The sequence below is a fragment of the Crocodylus siamensis genome, chromosome 9 (assembly GCF_052110815.1).
Source record: "Crocodylus siamensis isolate JL-2025a chromosome 9, ASM5211081v1, whole genome shotgun sequence".
NCBI lineage: Eukaryota > Metazoa > Chordata > Crocodylia > Crocodylidae > Crocodylus > Crocodylus siamensis.
The window spans coordinates 51021426-51042768 of NC_143403.1; the positions used below are offsets into that span (position 1 = coordinate 51021426).

Sequence of the window (21343 nt, forward strand, 5' to 3'; positions counted from 1 at the left end):
ATGTTTTCCACCATCACATTACCCTCATCATGGTCTATATGGAGACTCTTCCTTATCTCTTCTGTTACTGGCTCTCCAGAGCAAAGGGAGCAAAGAATTGGTCATTTCAGATCCCACGGGTCTGGGTCTCATTCTTCCAGAGCTATCTTCACCGCATCAACAACTTTGTAGTCTGTCTCCATTATTAACAGACCCAGTTCTGAATGGTGATACAAAGGTTGCTTGAGATAAGCCACCTGTTTTAGTTGTTCCCTTAAATGCATAATAGCTGGTCTACTGTGTGTTGTTGATTGCAACCCTGGATAGATTCTTGGTAAATCCAATCCAGCCCCCACTTCTTCTGTTCCTGGATTCTTCATTTATGGTCATTTGAATGACCTGGTTTGGAGGCAGTTTTCTGTAAGCCTTTCCAATCAACAAAAACGAAAACATTGTAGCCATGAGCACCTTTTCATCTTCTTTCAATGTTATCATTCATCAGTGAAACAAGGACAGGTAACCTAGATAGATGATATTTCCATAAGCCTCTAACAGTGGCAGCATTCTACAGCAAGTCAAAAAGTACTCTTTGAAATTTGTTCCACTCCTTTGACAATGGTAATTCATAGATTCATAGAAGTTAGGGGCTGGAAGGGACCTCATGAGATCGTCAGGTCCAGCGCCCCTGCTGTAAAGCAAGAAAGACTGCTGAGGTCACATGATCCCAGCAAGGCATGCGTCCAGTCATCTTTTGAAGATCTCTAGGGAAGGTGACTGTACCACCCCTAGGGGGAGTCTGTTCCAGACTCTGGACACACAAACCATAAAGACATTTTTCCTTACGTCTAATCTGAAGTGATCTTCTATCAGTTTATGACCATTATTTCTAATCTTTCCCTGGGGTGCCTTTGTGAACAGATGTTCTCCTAGCCCCTGATGTTGGCCCCTTATATACTTAAAGGCTGCCACCAAGTCCTCCCTGAGTCTTCTCTTTTCCAAGCTGAAGAGTCCCATGTCCTTCAGCCTCTCTTTTTATGGTCTGTTTTCCAGACCTCTAATCATTCATGTGGCCCTCCTTTGTACTCTTTCCAGCTTCTCTTCATCCCTCTTGAATTGCAGCACCCAGAACTGGATGCAGTACTCCAGCTGCAACCTCACCAATGCTGAGTAAAGCACGAGGATGTCATCCTTAGTTTTGCTTGTGATGCATCAGTTGATACACGCCAGAGCATTGTTCACTTTGCTGGCTGTAGCATTGCACTGGTGGCTCATGTTCATTCTGTGATTGATCATGACCCACAGGCTTCTTTCAGTGGAGGTGCTGGGTAGTGTAGCACGACCAGGCCACAAGTATGTTGTGGATTATTTCTTCCCAGATGAAGCACTTTACATTGCTTGGTGCTGAACATAATCAGATTTAGATCCACCTGCTTTACAAGCCTGTAATGTTGAGGTTGAAAGAGGATTTTAACATCAGTGATATAAAACAGACCAAATCTGATTCAGCACTTTTAAGCACTTCTTTAAACAGTTGTGATGGACTTACTGTTAACAGCCTGGTGTGATTGGTGGAGCCCATCCACCAACCAGTAGGGCTGTGTGAAGCTTTGGTCTCTGATTTGATTCTGCAGAGATTCGGCCTGATTTAATGGCCAAATCTCTGAATCCGAATCGAATAGGAGGACCCTTTAATCTCTCTGAATCGAATCAGAAACCTCTGCATTGATTCAGAGAGATTTAGAAAGATTTGGTGATTTGGACATAGACATAGCTTTAAACGTTTTTTCTACATACCTGTCAGTAGCAGGCGGCTCATCAATGCTGCGATTCTGGGAAGCATGGAGTGTCCCATAGAAGTGCAGGGGGCCCCCAGTGGACCCAGAAGCACTTGTGGTCCACTTCCTGATCTGCTGGAGAGCGCGCTGCCTCCCCCTGCCACACCTCTCCGGCTTGGCAGCTGGTGCCATCTGGGTCAGGGGGGGCACCCCCGTGGCTGATCACTGAGCTGGGGGGGCATGGGAGGGGGCCTCCTGCACGTTCCCCAGTGGACCTGGAAGTGGGGTTTGCTGCCAAGCATGTGAAGCCTCCCCCCACACCATACACACACACTGTCCTGTGGGACGCTCCATGTGCCCCAGCATCGCGGTGTTCACAAGCTGTGCCTGGTACCTCAAGGTATGTAAAACAAACTTTTAAAGCTGTGTCTATGTCTGAATTGCTGATTCTCTGAATCAACATTGAATATTCAGATTTGGATTCGGCCAAATTGAATCAGGGACAGTGATCTGAATCAACGAATCAAATCACTGTCCGTGATTCAAGCTGAATCCAAATGGAATAGGGCCCACTTTGCACACCCCTCCCAATCAGGTAACGATGGGGAGGGGCTTGCCCAGCTCCTACCCAGGGTGAGGTGAAGAGCCCCGGACCTGGTTTAAGCCTGCACTCTGCAGGTCTGGCAGAACTTCAGGGGGTGGAGCCTCCAAAGAGAATAAAAGGAGCTGTGTGCCCAGCATGCGGCAGATGCAACGGGACAACGAAGAAGACGGAGGGTAGAAGGACCGGGAGTGCTGGCCGGTGGGGCAAATGCAGTTGTCTCTAAAGAGCACCTGAAGACTTCTAGTGGTGGCAGGGGGTGGCAGTTGGCTGTGGTTCCAGCACTCGGTGTGCAGTATGATGCATGGGGTGAGACCCTGCAAGTGGTGCCAGGCAGTTTGAGTCTGCAACCCCGGTGTGAGGCTGGAATCGCACTGCACAAATGGTGGATGGAGCTGGTGCAACACTGGGAGCCATTCGCGGCAGCTCATGTCCCTACCCCCTGGCCAGTGGCCAGGCAGCAACACAGCATTTCCCAGAAGACCCCAGTGTTGACTGAGCCCCAGTGCTACACGAGGCAGGCCAGGCCTCCATCCCCCCAGCAGAAGATGTGATGGTGCACAGGGCCAGAAGGGCCCTGGAACGGGGTGCAGGTAACGCTGCATGGAGGATCCAGGATGGGGCCCTCAGTGGGTGCAGTGGTGCACAGGGCAGCCCCAGGGAAGCCAGGACCTGGGAGGCCTTACATGTGAGAAGCACCTCAGCCGAGGAGACGAGGACCACCCATTCATGCCCCTGGAGTTGTGAGTTGATGGGGAAAGGATTCCCACAGGGGAGCGGAGCTATGCCAGCTGTAAGGCAGCTTATTCACAGGGAAGCTGGAGCTAGCAGGAGCTCCCAGGTCTGGGATTCTCTTAGGGAGACAGCCTTTGGGCCCACTGTAGGCCTGGGGAGCACAGAGGTTCTTCTCCTTCCCCCTCCCTTCAGGCTTGTGAGAGAGCACCTCATATTTTGTGACACCACCTTATATTTTGGGGCCAGTTTTTCTTTGTATTTTAGTAGTTTAATAGAGCTTTGAATCGATTCGCAGCTTTTCATTGGTCTCCTGATTCAATTCCGATTCAACGATTCAGCCACCGAATCGGGCAGAATCTCTTCTGAATCAAATCAGCACCTGCAGCTTTGCATAGGCCTACTAGCTAGCTTTTCCTTTTACTTGGAGAGGGGAGCACATACTTGGGTGCACCCAAATTACACAGTGAATGTACCAATTTCTGAAAAGCAGTTTAACTGATGAATTCATCATGTCCATTTTCTATAGCGATATCTATTAACTGTTTCAAGCTGTTAATTGCTTGAGGAGTCTTTTGAAGGTAACTATGGATTACCATACTCAGTAAACCTTCTGTTACTAGTTTGTGGAGGTGCATTTCTCTATTGTAATGTTTACCTGAAAATGCTCTATGCTCCCTACCTGCAGCCACACCCCCTGCAGCAACAGCTAATTCTTCAAGACAACTACCTGCATATCTCTTTCTTAGAGCATTGAGATAAGACACTTCTGTGTGAAAGCTACAAAGTACCCCTTTCACATGAGGCCATCTCTTTTCTTCAATATAGCTATACGCTGTTTGATCTGCAAGCAACTGAATCACTGGTATCTTCTTCAGGTCAGCAAGTTTTTGGCACCAGTACGCCATATCTATGACAACTTTATTGCCTGGAGGCTGTGTGTAACATTTAATGTTTTATGTTTCCCATTTCATGCATTGCATTCAAGAGCAATGATATCCAATAAATGCTGGGACTTTTCCATGTGGTTGAATCACTTGGAGAAGTGCATGGGTGGTTAACCAGTGCAGCAGTATTCCTGTGAGGGAGCGAAGGAGCAGCCTGAACTAGCAGGAAAAGCGGCAAGCCGAGAGACTACCTTATTTGTGAGTGCCAATCCATCGTGGCTAGAAGCAGCAGCAGAGCTATGTTTTTCTAGCCAGTGCTTCCTCCAGGTTGGAGGAGGGAGCCTGGTGCCAGCATTTGAAACCTGGACTGCAGACACTTGGGGAGTAGTGAGAGCCCAGAAGCCGGATAGGGGCTGGCCCACTGCAAGCCAGCCTGGCCCTGCAGCCTAAGGGCTGTGCGAGGAGCTTGGTTCCTCCGGATCCATAGGCAGTGATGAGATTTGGAGAGAGGAAGGATGACAGAGCAGAAGCCACTGACCCCTCTCTGAGTGAGTGAAGTTGCCGCCTTTTTTTTTTCTGTGAAGTATTTCTACAATTTCTATCTTTGTCTGTTGGTTCAACACCGCTTTAAAGGGCCTGGCAGTGTGGGTATACATTCAGAGGGTTGAATGACTGTGTAGGCTCCAGCAATCATACTATAGGAAGTCCCAGCAGGCTTCCAGCGCATGTATGTGTGTTTTAAAAAAAGCAAACTTACGAGTCAATAAAACCACTCAGGGAGCCTGAGTGATACAGGACATGGCTCGGGTCAGAATTACTAGGGCATAGTTTTCTTTTCTTTCTAATTATATGTGTCTGGACAGCTGCCCTACTTGGCTGGTAACGAACTCTGGAGAATATTAGACTTGGACTGTAATTAGTGGTAGTAAAATAAGGCAACAGACGCTACAAATAGGTGAAGGCATTGTATTTTTTTGTTGTTCTTTATTGTATGTTTCATTAGAGTGAAAACGTTATTCATCAGTCAAGGCAACAACCTTACACAGTGTGGAATAGGTAAGGGGTGTAGGGAAGGAGAAACCCCCTCCCAGATGAGGTTGAGAATCTCAGAACTGAACCTATCTGCACATTCTTCCTCCCTGCTTAATTAGGGTATCATCAGGAGAGCATGGCAGTTTAATCTAACCATAGATATAGACATCCTGTGGATCATTACTGACTATCTAGCCAATAGTCTGTGCTAGAGGCACAGACTCCAAATCATATTGGGTAAAGTCCTGATGAGCTGACAGTTCCCTCAGACCTAACCTCCACTCTCCATGGTTGTAGTTGAGCACATAATTTGCCACTTGCATAATTTCTGGTGATAACTGGGTAGTCTACACTTTTCCAAACTTCAGGTTTTGGTATAACCAAGGCCGTTGTATCTGAAATAGTTAATTCTTGGTGAAATGAAATTGCTTGTGCCATAATTATGTTTGTATAATGGCTTGTTAACCCATCTTCACTGAAATCATCATTATCTATGACAACAGTACAAGGCTGACTTGGAGCAATTTCACTTGGATACAACTGACCATGCTGAACTGATTGCAGTGTATCCACTGAAAGTATTGAACTATGGTCAGATTTATAGCATTTCTGCAGCGCCCATGCTGAAAGTTCATCAAGAAAATCATTATGGCTAGGTACAGACAGTCAAAAAGCCTAAGACTGAATCGATTCAGTCTTCGCAGGTTAGTCTGGCTCCAGACCCCAGCTGGGGTTTGCCTGGGGTGAGGGCAGTATACCCCCGTAGACTGGACTGCATCCCCAGCTGGGCTTGCCCCCACTACCCCCTTGTCAGCCAGCCCTCACTGCTCCAGCTAGGAAGCAGAGGGGTGGGGCCAGCCCTACTCTCTGGAACAGACAGCATAGCCTAGCCCAGGACTGGAAAGCATGCTGGGATGATTTAACTTGAACCAGGAAGGGATCTGGGACAGAAGTTTCATAAACCAGTTTGACTCAGATCAGTTAAATCTAATACTGCATTCAACCAGGCTTATCTTAAACCAGTTTCAGCCATCCTGAAACTGAGTTAATGTGCACTGAGCTTCTGTTCTGTTACAGGTTTAAATCAGTTTCTGATCATTTAAACCAATTTACATGTAACTTCTGTCCCTAGGCTATTTTGAAATACCGATTTCATTTCCTGCATGATCTGGATGAATTCCTTATTACCCATCATTTTGTGACTGTACACAGATAATGTGACTTGCACTGAATGTTGCTTTCCTGTGACTAGATGCAACAATCCTTCAGACAGTAAAAGTACAGCTGGTTGCAGTCATTTTGCAATCAGTATGCATCCTTCTTCAAATGTAGAATGAGGATTAGCAAGTAATACCACAAGACTGTGAATGTCACTGGGTATGTTGTCTTCTTTCAGTTCACTGATCCCACATGGCCATGGGATTCCAGACTATGTCCAATGCTTGAAGTAAAGAAGCTTGGCTACGTTCCGTATCAGTTCTGGAGTGTCTATACCCCACTATTCACTATTTGCATTTTCAACATATGTTCTTCTGTGCTTGGACGAATAAACTATGGACAATTCATTTCTGTGATACCTGCACTGAAACCCACTGTCTTTTCCAAACTGATCTTTCAAGCTTCTTGCACAGAGGTCGTAGACCATGTCTGTTGTCACAAGGATTTCAGATTCCTTCATTGGTGATCATCAAATCTCTTTGTAGCTGCTCAAACACAAAGAGTAAGTCTCAAAGTGTATGAGACTTGCATCCTCTTACGGATTTCTAGATTCTCAACAAGAGAAGGACGGAGATGCTGGAAAGCTTTGTACTGTTTCTCTGCTACCCATTTTGCCATTGTTGGCAATCTTCTTCTTTAGTTTCTCTCAAGTGCTTATTATAGACAGCTCTGCAAAGTGATTTCCAGCTGTCTTTATGATGACATATATCCAACGCGGCCACTTTCTATATTCTACCATCACTGTTGCAGTAAGTAACTAAGGCTTGCAAACGATTCTTTTTTTTCTCATCTTGAACATATTGGACTGCGCCTACAAAAGTTTTCTAAGCATTGTCCGTTTCAATTCAGTGAAATTTCTCAGTTTACTTGTTGCCTAAGGAGTCTCTGGTGCTCTTCTCTTCAAAGGGTTCCTTACAAATTACACATGAAGAAACAAATGAGGAACATTCTTGACTATTTTTGACTTGTGATTCAGTTGGTTTATCAGTAACTTCAGTATCAGTTTCTTTTGCAGTACTTAACAGATTGTGTGCCTCTTGTGCATGCTTCCGGTTAATGCCTACAGCATTTAACTTACAGTTTTTATGCACTTTCTTTGGCTTATCATCAACCTGTATTCACTCATAAAGAGCATCAAAACTTGTGCATAAATCATTCCGTTCTTGAGCTTTTTGGGGAAGTTTATTCCATGTGTCCTGGGAAAATTGCTGTAAGGGGTTCTTTTCAGATACTGAAGTTTTTTTCACATATGACACACACATCGTCATTGAATGTTTTAGGTTTTTTCTTGTTTGATTCTGGTAGTACTGCAACTAAAAGTGCTAGCATCTTGGTTTGTTGGTGTGGCAGTGCACTTGCAGTGCCTGCCACTTTAAGGGTTGAGTCAAGCAGCCAGCAGGTGCTTGTTTGCGGCGGCCATTTTAGAACCTTGGCTGCCTATATAAACCCAGCAGCTTGCTGCTGGCAGCTGAGACAGAAACATTGCCTGGCTGAACTGCTGAATGGAACATCTGGAAGTAGGAGCAGGAAGCTCTTGGTCCTGGGCATGACCTAAAACTGCACCCTGCTGGGGAAGGGTTGCCTGGTGGGGCCCCTGGTGGTGTGGGAGTCCCCAGGAAATGCCTGGCCAGTTTCTTCCCTGGTGAAAGATGAGGAAGGGTGCCTTAACCTCAGCCCACATCTTTGGGTGGGCTTTGCAGGCAGCTGGGGGAGTAGTGGGGGCCAGGTATGCTCACGTGTAGGTGCCTGAGCCCAGCAAGGATATGAGGTCCTGGAGACCCCAGAAGGGTTAGTGTAGAGAGCATTGGGAATCCCTGTACAGAGTAGGCCTGAAGTGCGAGTAGGCCTGAAGGGCTGTGCATGTGAGGGGACTGAGTAGGGCTGAAGGACAGCCCAAGGGGTGTGCTGAGTAGGCTTGAATGGGAGTAAGCTTCAAGGACACAAGCACAAGGGCCAGCCCCATGAGAAGTTGTGCCCGGTGAGAGGCTTGGGGCAGAATTAGCTCAGGGTTTTGGCATAAGGCCGGACCATGTAGAGTAGGGAAACTCGAGGGAACCGAAAGACTATGACGAGGCCAGTATGGGAGTAGTGAAGCCTGATGGCCCAAGATGGGCTGCTCAAGGAGGAGCAAGGGCAGTGGAGTGTGGTCCAGTAATGGCCATTATACCAAGGGCCCTGGAGAGAGAGTGGCAGAGTGGAAGAGGCTTCCTGTGAGAGGGGAGGTGGTGTGAATGTGTGTGCATGTATGGAGCCCAACTTTGGACTCAGTTTGCTCTGGTCTCTGAGGCATGGGCTGCAGTGTAGGGGAGGTTCAGAGCCACAGATAGTGCCCCTTGGCATCAGGGCATGTAATGAACAGTCTCCCATATTTACCATCAGTTTATAGGAACAGCGAAGTCATAGCAGGCAAGACTGAGCAGACTGCCCTGTAGAGACAGGTGGGCGGGCCAACGTGAGACAGCCTCAAGAGATTGCCGCCTGTCACAGCTGGGAAGTTCCAGCCCCTGTTCTATCATCCATTGTTCTTAATTATTTTTCTTCTTTTCATTCACTAAGAAGAAATGAAAAATTAATATAGGTAAGAAGTAACAACAAAAGGGTAGGATTACCAAAACATTAAGAGCAGATACCATTATATGCTATATGTCATGCCTTAAAAAGCGGTCAGTAATGTTATTTTGCATTTAAAGGTTTAGAGATGCAGAACAAAGGGACATAACCTACACACATCCTTTTTTTTTGGTAAGTAATCTCAATACCTATTTAAAGTAATTTAGGAAATCAAAATTGGCCACATAGGTACTGAGATATTGACATTTATTCATCTCATTAGTCATGGCTGCCATCTTTAAAGATGGTGGCCAAACACCAAGGTTAAAAAAGTGATCCCCAGGGTAAATTTCACTCTAAGCAACTTAAAAATAATTTCCAGTCATAAAAGAAAGGTCCCCTAAAAAAAACACACAGCCAATATAGATATAGATATGATGACTATAATTTTAAGTGGAAAACATATGGTTCCTTTTTTTCTCCCATTGTTTTTCACACTCACTTGCCTTTGTAATTCTGTTCCATACCAGACTGGAAGCAGAAGCCTTAAACTACCATAGAAGAGATTCTTCCCGGACTGCCACAGGAGAAAGCCTTTACTTATGTGACATATAATCATATATAACTTCCTGGAGGCTTCCCTTCTAGATCCCAGGACAGGACTTTGTTACAATGAAACCAAATCCCTGTTCCCCCCTACAACAAATGCACCAAAGAATGAATTGCACACTGACAACTATTGTCTTATCCTTTCTAATAACAAGTACATTGGGAAATTTCATGATCTGTTCAAAACTATGAAAGAAAACAAGCCGAATCCAATTGAATGATTTATTATTGGCCAGTTATGTGACTAGACTACTACAAGATGTAAAAATGTCAGATTTTCCCATAGGATGATTCTTTGGAAACTATAAATTTGCCACCATCATAGCTTCTTCTCTCCACCACATCCAGGACGCTCTAGGCTTACTGGCTATGAATATAATATATGAATTGTCCGAAGGGGTCAGAAAGGTGGTCCGTATAATCCGGCATCCTATTTCATTGGTCAGTACCAGCTGTTTAAGAGGAAAGTGTAAAAAACACTGTGGTAGGAATTTATTGTAGCAGCTGTGGCAAAACATTAGGTCATGACTGGCAATAATTAGGGACCTACCTAAGGTGCAGCAAGACAAAGTTTTTTTTTGCAGTCTGCTCATGGTACTTGGAGCTGATTTTGCAGGCATTTGACAGCAGACCCAACCCTTGCTGCTGACTGGTGGAGGGTGCCTTCATTCAGTTTATGTCACTAACACCTTTATTTTTTGTTGATTTCACAGTAAATTATGGCCAATGCCGGATTTCCTGTCAAGTGTGGACAATGCTGTTTCTTGCAGTTTCCAGGAATTCTGTGAAACCACAATTTAAGTAGGTCCCTAGCAATAATGTCCATCAATAATGTAGAATGCAAGAGATGCCACAAGAAAAGATGCTTTGCAATGGTGTGCAGATCACCTAGTTTAGTAGAAATAACTGAAGAAGGGAAATTAGTATTGGACGAGAATGACCCTGTGTTACTAGGAACTATATCAGTAGAAGAGATCTCACCTTGGTACACAAATGTAAGTCTGAGTGGTTGAATCATTAAATTAAAAATAGATACTGAGCACTCATAATACCATGCAGTTTGAGGGCAAGAGATGGACGCATATGAAGCCATGCAGAGAGGATTAGAAAGCAATAAGCCTTAAAATATATTCCAAAAATAATATTTTTATTCAATATTTTTAGCAAAAACCGTTCTGAAATTGTTCTTGAAAAACTGGCTCTGGTAAACATGTTTAATTTATCAAAACTTGCATTTTCCCTAATTGAAACTGTTGAATAACCAATTTTTAAAAACAGTGTTAAACATACCATTAAAAGTTACACACACAGAATATTGCAGCAAGGAAGAGCCCCGTTTCAAAATGTTCACTATGACAATGTATTTGAAATATAACTTTTTTCCCCCCCCAAAATTCCTTTTTTCACATTTGGACCAATGAAGGTTTGTAGCCCACTCCGAAATCTCTCTTTATAATCATTACTATTGTAACTCTAGATATTCTATGTAATCAGACCTAGAGGGAAGTAAAAAAAGTTACCTCTTTGCTTATTCATGTCTTTCTCCCTAATTTCTTGCGGGGGGGATGCCTGTGTCAAGTTGTCTTTCAAATATTCTGCCTTTCAATCTGTCACGGGAAGGGCAGAGGGGAGGGTAAGTAGACTTTGGGGCGGGGGTTGAGCAGTTTGTGTTCAGCAGCAGGTAGATGGCCTTTTGATCTCGTGTGCAGTGCAGGGCAGGAGGGCCTATGGCTAAGACTCTGTGGAGACGGGCTCCACAGCTAGGCCTCCTCTGCTAATTCCCTTCTGAAGTGCTGGAGCCACTGTCACTTCTCATTAAAAGAGGCAAATGCCTTTGTTTTAATTTCTAACCGGAGTGGACTGGATAATAATATTAATCCCAGCAGGAGGTTGCAATGGAAGGCACCTCTTCGCTTCAAATGTTTGGACAAAAAAATTGGTCTCATTAGGGTAGAAGTCCAGAAGATGTCGCTTTTGTACCCTTGTCTTGAATGCAATCGACTGGCTTTGTTCTGTTTGAAGTCCTCCTCATCTCATCCGGGCAAGACCAGAACGATAATTGGTACTGAGCAACAGCTTGCTGTCAGGGAGCCAGGGAAGAGATTGAGAGAGAAAGAAACAAAAGGGAAGGGAAGATTTCTGGCACCAGACTTGCAATTCCTTATTTTCTCAAGAGACAAGGAAAGAGTGAAGTAACCAACCCGAATCATTTTTCCCCATCCTAGAGTGGCAGCTGCTAGAGTTAAAGATCTCTATTTATTCCTAAAACTCAGCTCTAAAAGAAGTCTCTGGACAGAGAACTAGTCAGTAACAAAGAAGAATAACAGATGCGTATGTGAGAGCTATTTGTAATAGTTTGTTTTCAGCTTTCATTTTTTTTTCTTTTAAACAGGATTCCAAAAATCTACCACAAATCTGGGCATTTAGGCCCATTGCTTTCAAACTAGATTTGTATGTACAGCCATGCAAAAGGATAAGGGGAAATAAAACCTGTCTTCAAATATATGCCCCTGCAGGAGACTTTCAGGCCTTGAATGAGTAATGCCATGTGTGTTCCTCTTTTGCCTCATCCCTGAAGCAACCTTTCTGGTGTGGAAACAAAGTGGTTCTTCTCTTCCTATAAAATGGCCAGTGGAGATAAAATCAGCAGTGGATTGGGGAGTAGTAATCTACTCCTGGTCAGGGTGAGGGTCTAATTATTATGTTTTTAGAGCAAGAGGAGCTCAAAGAGGAGACTGTACCTCTAGATTCTTTCCATGGGGCTACCCGACTTCCTCATCTCTTTGCTCGAGTTTGCTCATATAAACAGCATCTGCAGTAGTAAGGGTTACCTCCTTCCTGAGGGCTGACGTGATGACATCAACAGGAAGTTCTCATCCATCTTCCCGTGTGTGTGTGTGTGTGTGTGTGTGTGTGTGTGTGTGTGTTGTTGCAATAAAGCCCTTTTTGAGAGAAAGAAGTCTCTCTGCCTTTTCATGAGCTATAAAATAACCCAGCATCCACCAACCTTTCTGGTGGCCTGCTCTCCCCCTGTTGAAAATAGTTTCTGTGATATATTGTATTTTCAAGAGGATCAGACATGAGCCTAGGATAACCACCTGCCCCTAATTGGGCAGGACAGATCCTCAGTGGGAACCTCAAGTCCCATTGTCCCAGGCTGTATGACACCAGGACACAATTTATTCTGGATTCACAGTATCTGCAGGGATGGGGAAGCTGCGGGTGTCCTCTTGCAGGCTAACAGCTTTCCAGCCTGCAAGGGGCTGCCAGGAGCAGGATGCAAGGGGTGCTACATCCATGTGCATGCTCACATACATGCATGTAGGTGGCAAATACAGCCAAGAAGTGTGGAGAGCAGCTCCCTGCATGGAAATCTATGGGGGGAGGCAAATTGTGGTCCTCATGGTGAGGGAGGGAGTGGGACAGGGGCTGGGGGTGCTGCCTAGCCAGGGCGGTGCATGAGGATGGGGCAGGGAGCAGGATGGAGCCATGAGTGGCTTGTCCAGGGGGGCGGAGGGCATGGGGGCATGTGTCCCCCCAGATATGTGCACAGGGCAGGGGCAGATGTGACTTGCCTGCTGCAGACTCAGGGTCCTCCACCTGCTGCCCTTCCCCCAGGAGCCCTGTACTGGATGTGCTGTCATGGCGAGATACCCCCTGTCCACATGGCAGCAGCAGGGGTGGCAGCAGTGGCGTGAAATTGTGCCCCCTGCCAGGTGCACAGGGGACATGCGGCAAGCACAGGGCTCCTGAGGGAAAGCAGGGCAGGGAGCCCAGAGCCTGCAGCAGGCATCCCGCAACTGCTTCCCACTCCACTCTGCTCAGCTCTTGTCCAGTGGCGGTGGCAGCCGTGGCAGGGGGAGTGCAGAGTGGGAGGGCAGGCAAATGTCTCACCTTCTCCTTTTGAAAAGGTGGTCACCCTACACAAGACAGCTGGAACTGCTCGTTACACCCTGCAATACCAATCAGTTAAATCTCACAGTAAGGAGACCTCCACTAGACAAATTGATTTGAGTGCTTAGACCATGGATGGGCAAAATATGGTCTGTGGGCCAGATCTAGCCCACCAAGGCATTTTGTCTAGTCCACACTATGTCCTATGGCCCTGCCTAGCCCAGGTGTGTGGGGCAGCCTGAACAGTGGTGCTGAGGCCAGTTCTGCCAAACCCAGGTTTGCAGAAGAGTTGGGGCAGCATGGTTGCTGGACTCCATTTCCCAGCAGCCCCAGCAGTGCCTCCTCCTGACTGCTGCTGCTGGACCCAGCCCCATTGTCTGGGCACCCTGGGCTGTCTCCCTGCACTCACTGCGGGGCATGGGAGCCATGTGGGCAGGGCAGATGGGATGGGGCCGCAGTCAGGTGGGGAGTTGACTCTGAGAGCGGGATGGGCGGGTGGTGACAGTGCGGGGCTGGGGCCTGGGAATATTTGATGTCCTCTAGAGTTGCGGTACACGCCACTGGATCTGGGCTCCATCCATCCCAGCATTGCAGCGTTCACGAGACATGCTGGTACCTCGAGGTATGTAGAAAAAACATTTAAAGCTGTCTCTCTGTCCAAATCGCTGAATATCTCTGAATCAATTTGAAGGGTTCTGATTCGATACGGAGAGATTTAAGGGTCCTCTGATTCGATTGAGATTCAGAGATTCGGCCACCAAATCGGGCTGAATCTCCACCGAATCAAATCAGGGACCGAAGCTTTGCGCAGCTCTACTTGTCACCTACATTCACCCAATAGGATACAGCACAAGCTAGCATTGACCAAACACCTTTCTGCGGACACCACTAGGGGGACGAATCTTATTGCAGTGTTTGCCCATTATAAGCCAGACAAGCTTCCCGGGAACATACGCACCTCTCATGTAGGCAGTGTCTGTCTCCAGTCAAGAGTTAAGAGCCCGACAGCAGAAAGCAGCATCCCTGGATAAGACCTGGAGTCGATATGGGGCTAAGCGAGGGGAAAGAGGTAGAAATGAAGTTGCTTCAGAAGGTAGAGGCAGTAATACATTGCACCTACATTGAACAGTAATCAAGCACCTACATTGAACACCTTCAAGAGCAAATTGGATGCTTATCTTGCTGGGATCCTATGACCCCGGCTGACTTCCTGCCCTTCGAGCGGGGGGCTGAACTCGATCTTCTGAGGTCCCTTCCAGCCCTAATGTCTATGAAATCTATGAAATACAGCAAGGAGTTGAGCAAATGGAGGAATGCTGAGCACTGGAGTGAAACGGCTGTAATAATCACTGTACAAATCCCCTGTGCTAGGAGGCGTATTGTCAGCTGAAAAGAAGAAAGTCTGGGTTTGAACTGGAATTTTGGGGGGAAATTACAGAAAGTGTTCAATTAATTCCTCATTTACCAGCCCTGTACATATTGCTTCTCTCCTTCCTTGCCTTTTCCCCTCCAACTGAGCTGAATCACCCACTGTCAGTGTGTTTAGAAACAGGTTGGAAATTAATGTTTCTTTCCTGTGAGGTCCTGTCAGAAAAGAAAAGGGATTTCTTGGGATATTCTTTTTTATTATTATTAAATTAAACCTACAAAGCTACTTTATAGGTGAGTCCAGTCGCTTTATAGATGAGTCCAGTTTCTGCAGGTCTCTGAAACAGGCCTGATGAAGATTGAGCTAAAGGAGATCCTAAAAGTATTCCGGCTCCCTATTCAAATGCATGAACGGCAGTGTAGAAAAAGCTCACTGGGTAAGTCACCAAGCAGGGGATCAAAATGCTTGGCCTCTGTTTCTGGTTTCGCCACTCTGTGACTATGGTTACATCTCTTTACTTCCCTAGGCCTTAGTTTCTTTGTCTGCATCATGAGGAAAAAGAATGATAATTACCTTCCTTTATAAGGTGCTGAGATCTTGCGATGAAATATGTTATACGCAAGTTTTTTATTAAGTGCCTAAATATTGAGTGGAGATAGAAAGACATAGGTCAAAAGTAAAGTTTGTCAGTATACTTTCTATGAAAGTTTTCTGTGGGGGAAAAGGCATTTTTAACAAATTCAGAACTTTTCATGGGGACATGACAATTTTAATGATTTTTTTAACTAGGACAAGCCAAAATGATTCATTCTGATTCTTGTTTTGTTAAGACTGGAAGTTTTACTTTCTTGAAACAAGAACATCCTTTTTAACTTTATTATTTTGCCTGTTACCATAACAGATACATAAGATTGTCATGCAATATATGTAAAAAAAAAGAAACTAAATTATTCAGTATTGTCCTTACAAAACATTTTGATGGTCCCAAATCAAAAGCTCTTGGGATTTTCATTTAATGGACAATATGGGCATTTAATTCTGATGCAAACTTAGAACAAATCAAAATGTTGGAATTTCTCATAGAATGGAAATTCCAGTTCACAGCCAGCTCTAGTCAACAATCACTCAGGGAGCTACTTAAGAAATATTATATTATCCCACAAAAATTGGATGAAAACAAAACATTTTACTTTTCATTAAAGATTTTTTTTCTCTTCCAAAACATCAAAATTGAGCAGGATATTGTTAAAACCTGAAACATTTTCTATGAAAATGTGTAATTTTTACATTAAAATTTCTATTTTGCCAAAAAATCACTTCCCCTAAAAAGTAAGTTCTATAAGAAAAATCTTTGAGCAATGCTAGTCATGTTTGACCATGTTGCAACATATCTGACCATGTTGGAATCCAGTATAATACCACCCCTTTTTGGTTATGATTATCTAACAATAATTGCATGCATTTGTTCTATACGAGGTATCAGATTTTGGTCCTCAGAGCTCTTGTTGGGGATCTCGGGAGACTTAGCTTGTTATGTGATGCTGTTGAATATATGATCTCTGTTTAATCTCTTGGTTATAAATTGCATCAAATGACATTAAAACTACCTTAACAGCATTTTTAATGTTAGTGGGTTCCTATACATGTGCAGGGAGCCTGCTCCAATGTCCTGGAAATCCAGCGGATTGGAGCAGACTCTAGCCTCACATGTATCAGCGTCCATGTGCTGAAAAATGGTGGCAGGGCGCTATGAACTAAAACTCATTTGATGACCTTTAGTTAAAAGTACCCTGCCACCATTTTTCAGTGTGGGGACACTGAGACACATGACGCTCGTGTATTTTTAATTAGCGCAGCTCACTAATTAAAGTACTCCCCCATGCCTCCCAAAGCATGTGTAAAAATGCCTAGTGTGCATAACATTCCTGAACTAATGAAGCCGGTGTTTTAGCTCTGGAAGTTCTCAGTTCAGTCCCTGGTGCCTCAGCCAAGATGACAACCAGTCCCTAAGCAATTGCTTAGGTGACTAACTGGAATGGTTAAGTAATTGTGAATATAAGAGAAATGCTGTAGGCCTATGCCAATGGAAGGCGAGGTGTCTGTGAGGTAATCTGTGTTGAACTGCAGTGTACACTGTACAAAAATAAGAGAAGCCCTGCTGTGATGTATCTCTGCTTCTTATAATGTAGTCTGAACCCAGCCAAGTCCAAAGGTTGGTGCAGAAATGGAGCCTGTAGTGCCGAAAGGTATAATTTAGAGATGCTTCCTAATGTGGAAGACTGAGGAGTCTGGAAATAGGGAGGTAGTCCCTTAGTGACAGGGAAGTTAGAGACACAGAAAAGGTTTGCCAATTTGTTGCTCCACAATTACTTTGTTGTTTAGTTCTTTTTCATTCACATATGCCTGTCCTTATGTGAACATTATTATCACTCAGACCTTTGCCCCTAATTACTCCTGTCTTAGAAGCATGCTGCACAATCTGTATTTGTCCTGATCTTTGCCTAAGAGATGCAAGGAGTCTTTTCTCCTTCTTTGTTGTGCCTTTGGACAGGGTCTGATCTGGCATTTTCTAATGAGGCTCCAAGTTCAGATAAACTTCAGAACAGACTTGGGCTCTGTTCCAAACTTTGCATCCCACTGGACATTAAAGACATTGTACCTTAACCTGTCATTTATCCATGACTGTTAACAGTCAGCCTTGGTCCCCAAGCCTCAATCTCTGTACTCCAGCCATTACTTGTGGGAAGAGAGAAAGAAACTTGTCCTTTTTTCTTTTTTCATTTCCTCTGTGTAGCCTCCATTTATTTAAAAAATGGTTGTCTGAAAGGGGCTCACCATTTTGGGATAGTCCCCATGGAGATTAGTGGGCAGAGTGCAGGGGAAGAAGGCAAAGGTTCATAATTGCATGGTATATATAAACTATATCCAATGGCCTGGGAAATATAGGATTACACTACATACATAGTGTAAAATGTTTGTTTATTTATATCACATATATAATCACAAAATTCATTCCACAGGACTTGCAAGACAGTCATTTCAAACCCTTGTCTAAAGTGGAAGGTGACAAAAGAAAGGCAAAAGTTCAAAGTAATAATAAACTCCTTTTTGTATTTTTATGTACGTCTGCATCAGTGCTCTGGAGAAGCTTGCAGTCTCCTGGGGTGGGTGAGTGTTTATATGCAACACAAAGGCTTTTAACGTCAGTGCAAAATATGCAAAAAAGCTCCTCAAAAAGACTGTCTTAGAAAGAAACTTGCTTCTTGGTAATGTTAATACAGGGGTGGGCAAAATGTGGCCTGCAGGCCAGATGTGGCCCGCAAGCCCATTCTATCCAGCCCGCAGGGCCCCTAAAAAATTTAGAAAATTATTATTTATCTGCCCCTGGCTGCCTGTCATGCGGCCATCAATGGCTTGCCAAAACTCAGTAAGTGGCCCTCTGCCCAAAATAATTGCCTGCCCCTGTGCTAATACATAGTTTTCCATTGTAGTTGTTTAACCTCTTTCTTTTGATATTGGCTTATCAGAAACAAAGACTTAGATGTACAGCAGGGTCTGGTTTGGTATAGCAGTTCCTATGTTCCTAAAGGCACCAGGCTATAAGCTTCACGGCGCTCAATTTAATTTTGCTAAAAACAAAGAAGTGCTGAGCCACTGTGATCTCTACCACATGATCTTTCAGTGGTACAGTTTCAACTGCTGGGCAAAATGAGGTATGGCATCAAGATTTTCCAATATTTGCTTGGGAAAATAGTTTACTTTTCTCTAACTGTTACTATGAAGTAGTTTCAAATGGTATAGCCTCTTATATATCATATAGAACCCATAATGGCCTGAAAGCTTAATTAGCATGAGCCTAGGGTTTTGCGTTACTTGTAACTTCATAAAATGTGTGATTAAACTTTGAGTTGGAAATAAACTTTCTCCATGGTTATGTTAGTGCAGTGGTTCCCAACCATTTTTTGCTGCAACCCGCTGCTGGGAGCAGCGGTGGCTGGAGGCAGGGGTGAGGAAGCTCTCGGCATGCGGTGCGACTCATCCTTTGTGTGCAGTGCCACCAGCATTGCCCCCATGACCCTCATTTGGGTTGTGACCCAAGGTTGGAAACTGCTATGTTTGTGCATACTTTTCGCATATGGGTATTTAACATCTTTCTCTGCACAGATGTGTGTTGGCTACGGCTTTATAAAAGTTTACTCCATCACCAACTCTTGGGTTTCATAGATTTCATAGATTTCATAGACATCAGGGCTGGAAGGGACCTCGGGAGATCTTCGAGTCCAGCCCCCTGCCCAAAGGGCAGGAAGTCAGCTGGGGTCATAGGATCCCAGCAAGATAAGCATCCAATTTATTCCTGAAGGTGTTCAATGTAGGTGCTTGAACCACCTCCGATGGCAGGCTGTTCCAGACCTTGGGGGCTCGGACAGTAAAGAAATTCTTCCTTATGTCCAGCCTGAAACATTCTTGCAGGAGTTTGTGACCGTTCGACCTAGTCATCCCTTGGGGCGCTCTGGTGAACAAACGTTCCCCCAGATCCTGGTGGTCACCCCGATAAACTTATAGGTGGCCATCAGATCACCCCTGAGCCTACGCTTTTCCAGGCTAAAGAGTCCCATGGCTCTCAGCCTGTCATCGTAAGATCTGTTTTCCTGACCTCTGATCATGCGCGTGGCTCTCCTCTGGACTCTCTCAAGCTTCTCCACATCCTTTTTGAATTGTGGAGCCCAAAACTGGACACAGTACTCCAGCTGCGGTCTCACCAAGGCCGAGTACAAGGGGAGAACGACGTCCCAGGATTTGCTCGAGAAGCATCTATGGATGCAAGCCAGCGTTTTGGTCGCTTTACTAGCCGCAGCATCACATTGCAGGCTCATGTTCATCTTGTGGTCAATGATGACCCCCAAGTCTCTTTCTTCCGTAGTGCTATCCAACGTAGCACTGCCGAGCCTATAAGGGTGCTGCAGGTTTTTCCTCCCAAGGTGGGGAACCTTGCATTTTTCGGTGTTAAACACCATCAGGTTCTCGTCTGCCCATTTGCTGAGCTTGTCCAGGTCAGCCTGGATCACCCGCCTATCTTCTGGCATGGATGCTTTGCCCCAAAGTTTGGTGTCATCGGCAAACTTGGCCAGTCCACTCTTGACTCCAATGTCCACATCATTAATGAAGATGTTGAACAGTATGGGTCCAAGGACAGATCCTTGAGGGACCCCACTGGTCACAGGGCACCACGATGAGTGACTGCCATCAATTACAACCCTGAAGGTACACAAGGAAAAGTTCAGCTAACTTTGTATTAGTAATGTGATGTGCGTTGGGTGGAAGCATAGTCTAGCGGACGTTCGGAGATCTAAGTTCTAGGCCTTGTTCTACCACCAACCTGCTGTGAGACCTTGGGCAAGTCACTTTGTCTCTGTTTCCCTTCCTCCCCTTTGTCTGTCCTACCTACTGGGCTGAAAGCTGTTTGTGTATACTTGTACACTGGCACAACAAGGCCCTTCCTTCCATAAGTTGGTGTTGCTGCAATAGGAATAGCAATAATCACCTATAGGGGTGTGTGAAGCTTCAGTTCCTGATTCAATTTGGCAGAGATTCAGCCCGATTTGGTGGCTGAACCTCCAAATCTGAATCAAATCAGAGGACGCGTGAATTTCTCTGAATCGAACTGGAATCCTGTGAATCGATTCGGAAAGATTCAGCGATTCAGACATAGACACAGCTTTAAATCTTTTTTCTACATATCTCAAGGTACCAGGCAGCTCGTGAACACTGCAATGCTGGGGTGCATGGAGCATCCCACAGAAGCACGGCGGTCTCCCCAGTGTGCTCGCAACAGACCCAGAAGTGGACCAGAAGCAATTGGAAACTGGTCTATTTCCATAGCAGAACAGAAGTTCAGCACACAGACTGGTTTAAAAATGGCAAAACCCAGTCTAAAATTTGCCTCCCACCCACCAAAGGGTGAATGTTCTGTTCTGTTTATCACCACTATAAATTACTCCATTTACAGAAAACTGCATAACTTGGATCGACTTTGCCTAGGGTTTTTTGAATGTCTGTACCTAACCTAGGAGGGAAAATGAAACCTACATTTTCAGAGACAAGGAAGCTGCTGAATGGGTTTTTAAAGTGGTGGCTGTCTGAAAGATTCACTGATACTTGTAATATGAGAATTAGCCCTGACATGAGATAAGAAGGTAGAGTGCTAATGGGTAGCTTAAAATAATGTTGCTTATCACAGGCTGGTGCCATTTATAACAAGATTTTAGAAATAAAGTCATTTGCAACCTGGTTATCATTAGCACATGTGGTGTGTATGTCACTACACAATGAATAAATGGCTTTTGCAACATGGCCAGATCCAGAAATTCTGATTGGCTGTCCGTTATATCATAGCACTGGCTTGAATAAAAAGGTCTTTGAATGTTTTGATTACTTTTTAAAATTGTAATTTCATTTCATAATAGTAATGAGACACCCTGGGGCAATGTGTTTCTTTGGGATTATTGCCTTGAGCTTTTGTAGCTTTATGACATATGCTATAATCACAAAGAAATGCATAGCCTGTCACTTCTCGTTACTTAAATATGGGTTATATATCCATGTATTAGATGAGATGGATAGATTAGGGCCATAAAATTATATGGACATTGGTGACAAAAGTTAGTTTGTGTAAGTGTTCCTAATAATGGTTTGCAGC

The 21343-nt window shown here is 44.8% G+C and overlaps 1 long non-coding RNA gene across 1 annotated transcript in view; it reads left to right on the forward strand.

Moving 5' to 3' along the window:
• The first annotated feature begins 4306 nt into the window (after nucleotides 1-4306).
• Nucleotides 4307-21343, forward strand: part of LOC149857553 (uncharacterized) — a 135787-nt gene continuing 118750 nt past the window's right edge. The window contains exon 1 of the long non-coding RNA XR_016444064.1: nucleotides 4307-4522. This is a non-coding gene — a long non-coding RNA (uncharacterized LOC149857553). The remainder of the gene's footprint in view (nucleotides 4523-21343) is intronic.